This window comes from Triticum aestivum, chromosome 6B (assembly GCF_018294505.1).
Source record: "Triticum aestivum cultivar Chinese Spring chromosome 6B, IWGSC CS RefSeq v2.1, whole genome shotgun sequence".
NCBI lineage: Eukaryota > Viridiplantae > Streptophyta > Magnoliopsida > Poales > Poaceae > Triticum > Triticum aestivum.
The window spans coordinates 432631753-432637864 of NC_057810.1; the positions used below are offsets into that span (position 1 = coordinate 432631753).

Here is a 6112-nt window from a genome sequence, read left to right on the forward strand (position 1 = left end):
ACTCGGGCCCCGCGGGCCGGCGGCGGCGGGAGGTGGCGAAGGGCCACGTGGCCACTACGGATTCGTCGGGGCGGCGGCGCTGGACGTTTCCGGCGTCGTCCGGACGTGTCCGGCGGCGCAGAGGAGGGTGGAGCTAGGGTTAGGGGTGAATTTGATCCGAAATTTCGGGGGAGGGGTGTTTTTATAGGTTGAGGGAGCTAGGAGAGTCCAAATGAGGTGCGGTTTTCGCCCACATGATCGCGATCCAACGACCGAGTGCATGGAGGGGGTTTGGATGGGCTCATGGGCTGTGGTGAAGAGGGGTTGGGCTGCAAAGAGAGAGGGGTTTCAGGCTATGTGGTTAACCGTTAGGGCGTCAAACGGACTCCGAATGTGACGAAAATTGACAGGCGGTCTACCTACTCTAAAACAACACCGCACACCAAGTTTCATCCCATTTTGAGAACATTTTAATGCCACTCATGAAACGAGGTCTGAGAGGTGCAACGGGTGCGTGTGAGAGTGTCGGATCGCGAAACGGACAATGGGGAAAAAGACCGGATGCAAGTTTTGAAAAACATGATGATGCAATGCAGATGAAGACATGGCAAAGAGCAACACGCAAGCAAATGACATGGCAAGGACGGCGAATAACTGGGAGACACCTGGCGTATCGAATCCGGGCGCTACAGGGGCGTCCAGCACCTGCAAGAAGAATGGTTGGCGTCTGGAAACTTCTCTCACCACCATGCTAGTGATTGTGCTTTGCAGTAGTTGACATGCTCTATTCCTGTCTGTTTTGCTTGCTGTCAAAGATGGTGTGTATTGTACACACACCTCTGTGATTTATGCACTTCACATGCATTTTCCCCATCACCCACAAACCGTAACATGCTAGTTGTATGTGCTGCAGCAATTCTTGCACTTGATTTCAAATCGTTCTCTGCTCTGTGTGTGCACGTGTGTTAATGATCGGTTGGCTAGTCAGATGATGCTACAACAACATATTCCTGAGATTCTCTTTGAGGAATACAAAATCGAGGTTTTTAAGACTGATGGCCAGCCTGTCTAATGTTTGTTTCTTCTATACACTTGCTCCTTCCAGTAGGCATTGCAAGTGATGTGTTCAAGTGTAGTCCTCTGGTCACATTTTTAAACCAGTACCATATGATTGTAGCATACTACTAGTTTTAGTCATTTAACATCTTAATTTACCTAGAATGATGAAGTAGTTGCACTTGGTAGATGGGTTGAGCAAATGATGATTCATATGATTATTCTGATACATTTGATATTTCAAAATCGAGCTTTTGAACTATGCATAGATTTGTAACAATGAGCATAGGTGGTTGTATGTTGCTGTGATGATGAATATAAATATTAAGAAGTGCTCATGCATGGCAGTATACCAGATACCATTGTTTTCGCTGTTTTATCAACATGCCTTTGTTGTATCTTCGGTTTATATGTGTAAACTATACATTGTCAGCTACTGAGTACTTTTTAGTTATTGAACGAACTCATACTGGTTAGTGTTGGCCATATACAAGTAAACTAGATACCCACAAGACTTAACTATTTCCCAAAGCTATAGTGATACATTCTGTACTACACTGCTAATGATTATCCGAGTTCATTGTTTTATGTTCATGGTAACTAAATGTTGACATATTAGCTAATTGTGTACCTAAATATGACCCAGGTACAATGGATACAACAAGCTCATCCTCCTCAATCCCTAGCTACTGCACGATTGCCGAAGTGCAGTTCCTGGAGCATCTGGATCTCTTATTGTAGTAGCTGGTATGCTTGATGTGTGTATGTCCATCTCTTTACTGTTTTTCTAGAACCATAAATCCTGATGCATGATGATCATGGTCTGGTTTGTTAGATCTATTCTGCTGGTGCTTAAAATTTGACATGCCTGGATTCTGAAACGTGTTCTTACAGTTTTCATTTCTATGATCAATTTAAAGAGTTGCACATGTCAGTATATTATATACCAAAAAAATCCTAGCTAGTGAGAACATTTTAGTCACTCCATGAATGCATACTGGTTAGTGTTAGTCATACTATTTATGTACATGGCATTTGCTGTCAATTCTTGATTATAAGTTATTGGATCCCTCATTGCCTACTGTTTGATGTTTTGTACCTATTCTTATTCTTATATGTTCATTCTTATTTTTCCACAGGTGAAGTGCGAATCCATGTCCGAAGCTGTGAAGCATATCAGCAAAGAGTAGCATATTATGCGTTGTAATTGTATAGGCAGTAGTAGGCATACCTGGTTGTAATATACTATAAAATTGTAATAGATTGATGTAGTGTTATTTTGGACCAATTTCATTTGCTCTCTGGTCTGTTCGAAACAATGATTGTGTATGTGATTTGAATACCCGTGAAATGGAAACCTGACAAGTGGGTCCAAGTTATAACGGTTGTTTGACAAATTTCGAAATTTCTAATGTGTGGGGCCAACTTTGAGCTAAGCATGACAAGTGGGACCCGTTGCAAAATAAAACGGCTGAAAATAGAAAATCAGTGGACTATAAAAGGCTACATTAGAATATAAAAGGCCAAATTGTTGGGCCAGGCCCATGTAGCTAGCAAAAATTAACACAAAGAATATATATTAAAAAGGCTGAATTAATGGGCTCGGTCCATATAGACACCCAATTGGACCGGGTTGATTCTTATCCACATCATCTTGCCACGCTGGATCCTACGTGGTCTGAGGAGGCTGCTAGTGATAAAAAATTTGGTCAAAGAACCAACGACCTTTTACATATCACAAAGAAGGTCGTGAATTTCAGTTTACGACCGTCAGCTTTTGACCATCTATTTTTGGTCACAAAAAGGTCGCAAATGAAAAACAATGACCTTTCAGCGACCAATAGTGATGGTCGCAAGTTGACATATTTCTTGTAGTGTTGGTTCTCCTACTGGCTCGATAACCTTGGTTTCATATCTGATGGAAATACCTACTGCCGATGTGCTGCATCATCCCTTCCTCTTTGGGAAAATATCGACGTAGCTTCAAGCGACATCAGTGGTGGCCGAGGTGGTGGTGGTGTCGACGGTGGTGGCCGAGGGGTTGGCTGAGGTGATGGTGTTGATGATGGTGGCCTAGGGGGTGGTGGTGTTGATGGTGGTGGCCGAGTGGATGGTGGAGTTTATTTCTTCGAGGACAATATTTGAGTGGGTACTGGATCCTCTAACATTGAGAAGGAAAGTTATATAAGCTAAAACACCACAATTTGTCTTTTTATCCATATGATTAAGGCTAAGGTGACGTAAATAATTTGCAAATTAATGATTTATTGTCTACATTTATAGTATTTACATACAAACAAATTGATGATGAAATAAAATTAATTTTGAATTATCTCTATTCACAGTAAACACCAACAGTAAACAACACGCTAACTATATCTACTGATAGTTCCTAACTTTCCTTTCTTATTTTATATTAGTCTAGCACTGTAGCATCGTGACTTTTGTTCTTTTATGTTAGATTAGAGGATCCGGTTCCCTCCTTAGACCCTTCCCAGTGCTTCAACGTGTGCAGATGCTAAAGGTGACACATAAGCAAAAAAAATGATGTGGCAAAACAATTTAAGAGGAGAGAGAATATTATGAGACCCCTCCCAATGCTCCACCTTGTACACGTGCTAACAACATCTCTAGCAAACCCCTTAAAACGCACGAAATTGTAAAATAACCGTCAGTTTACAGTTTTAGACAGAAAAAGTGACCCGAATAGAACCCATAAACGACCTCGACCTGTAAAAAAATTATGGGCCACAGAAAACATCCCCGTCAAATCCGTGAAAAAAAGGATTTCAGAGCTAACCCGAGGATACCATGTATATGCGAAAAACAGTTGGCGGGAGTCCAACTGCCATCGGAACCTTCATGGCTCGCTCCAGGCCACTGCCCCGTCCGTCCCCGGCCGCCGCGCTACTCATCCGGGCCGCCGCCCGTCCGTCCCCGGCGGGACGGCGTGTACTCACAGGCGTGGGAGCTCGCTGCCAGCTATGCCTGCGAGATGGAGCGCCTCTCCGCCAAGGAGTCCCTCCTCCTCGCCGTGAGCCTCTCCCACCTCGTTCCATGTTCCCCTTCCTCGCCGGATGAATGGCTAGTTGGCTACAGCCTGCACGTATTGCTCTTGGTCCTGGTCAACGGGCGAATGGCTATGGCTTGCTCGTACTACGGCCAGTGCAGGTTAAGCTGAGGCGTTTGGATTACTAGTTTCTCAATCTGCCAATTCTTCTCGGGCACATTCAATTTTGCACCTCATCAATCCTCTCGTATGGGTGGATCTATTAGGGACAAAGGGGGAAATGGGAACGACATGAGGAAGAGGATGGAGGTATATTTAGAGAATATTCATTTTTACGAGTTGATTATACGGGATCTGTTCGGCCGCAGCTAAAATCGACCCTTAAAACTTATTTTTCTCGGCCCTTATAACGACTCCACGCGATAAGGGGTCTGCTAGAGATGCTCTAAGGTTGCCAACTAAGCAAAAAATATGATATGACATGCTAGTTAAGAAGAGAGAGAGAGAGAGAGAGAGAGAGAGTATTATGGTGACCCTAGAAAGAAACGGTGCTAAGCATGTGTACCTAGGTGGAAGCATAATTTTGAGTCTATAACTAATTAAATACATGAAGCTTAGCACCCAAAAGCTTAGCACCTATGCATTGGGGACTTTAGTTGCTAAGGCACTTAATATACTTAGCACCTCATCTGAGCACCTTTCCATTGGAAGAGATCTCATTACCTCAAAAGGAAACGGTGCTAAGCGCATGGACCTATACAAAATTACTAACAACCAATGCATGAAGGAGTTTAATTGTTAAAAAATTCAATGAAAAAAAACTTAGCTACAATAGCTTAGGAAGTTAGGCCTCTTCCAATGCATGGGTGCATAGATGGGTGCTAAGTACATTAAAAATCTGAGCAACTAGTCCTCCTAATGCATAGGTGCTTAGCTTTTGTAGCTAAGTTTTTCTCATAGTTTTTTTTAATAATTAATCTCCTTCATGTATTGGTCGGTAGTCACTTTACATAGGTTCGCGTGCTTAGCACCGTGTCTTCCCGGGGTCACTTTAATGCTCTCTCCCCCTTTAATTGCTTTGCCACATCACTTTTTTGCCTATGTGTCGTATTTAGCACCTGTACACCTTGTACACCTTCGAGCACTGGGAGGGCCTTAGGGCACCTACAATGCCGGGCGCTAGGCCTAGGCACTAGGATTAATATCCTGCCCAATTGGCAGTTAGGCTAGCAAATCCCGGCGTCTTACATAGCATCAGCGCAAAGGTTGGAGGCGGACGCTTCGTCTTTTTTTCCTGCAGACTTAAACGATGCATGTATCAATAGACTTTCCCTACTGGTTTTGGGATTAATTAGCGTCCGTTCTTAGTGCTCAGCGTTGGGGTGTAAAGCGTTAAGCTGATTTTTTATTTTATGATGTTTATTTTTCGTCATAAGCGCCTAAGCAAGCGCTTTGCAATGGACATGCCCTTATACACTGGGGAGACTAGTTGTTAAGATTTTTAATGCACCAACCTCATGTAAGTATACCTGGCCAAACGGGCCCTTTTTGTCGGGCCGACACGTTAGCCCGCATGCCTAGCCCGTCATGGGCCGACACGACACGTGGCATAGTGGGTCGTGCCTGGCACGTGGCCCGGGTTGGGCCGTGCCTGGGCTGCCTCTACGGGCACGCGTGCCAGCCCGGCCCGGCACGGCTAGCGACAGCGGCATGGATCGATATAGGGGAGCGTCCAGGCAGCGACAACGACAACGATCGTTTAAAAAAAGGAGCGACGACAAGTCAGCGACAACAATCGATCGAGGGGAGCGTCCAGGAGCGAGTGAGGGATAGCAACAACGATCGTTTTCGAAAAAAAGACAGTGAGTGAGACCATGAGCGGGCATTGAATGGAGCCGTGCCTCGATGTGCCTCCTGCCCTGCTGGCACGAGCGCACGAGAGGTAGCGTGCCCAGATGAGCCACTCAGGCCAAGTCTACCGCCGTGCCAATCGGGCCAGCGTGCCGACCCGTGTAGTGGAGGGGCTGTGCCTGGGCCTCAGAGGCCAGCACGCGTGCCTGCCCAGCA

At 45.0% G+C, this 6112-nt stretch overlaps 1 non-coding gene across 1 annotated transcript; it reads left to right on the forward strand.

Moving 5' to 3' along the window:
• The first annotated feature begins 962 nt into the window (after positions 1 to 962).
• Positions 963 to 1040, forward strand: LOC123140268 (small nucleolar RNA SNORD36). The gene has a single exon (XR_006469906.1). It is a non-coding gene; the product is annotated as a small nucleolar RNA SNORD36 (small nucleolar RNA).
• Positions 1041 to 6112: the final 5072 nt, after the last annotated feature.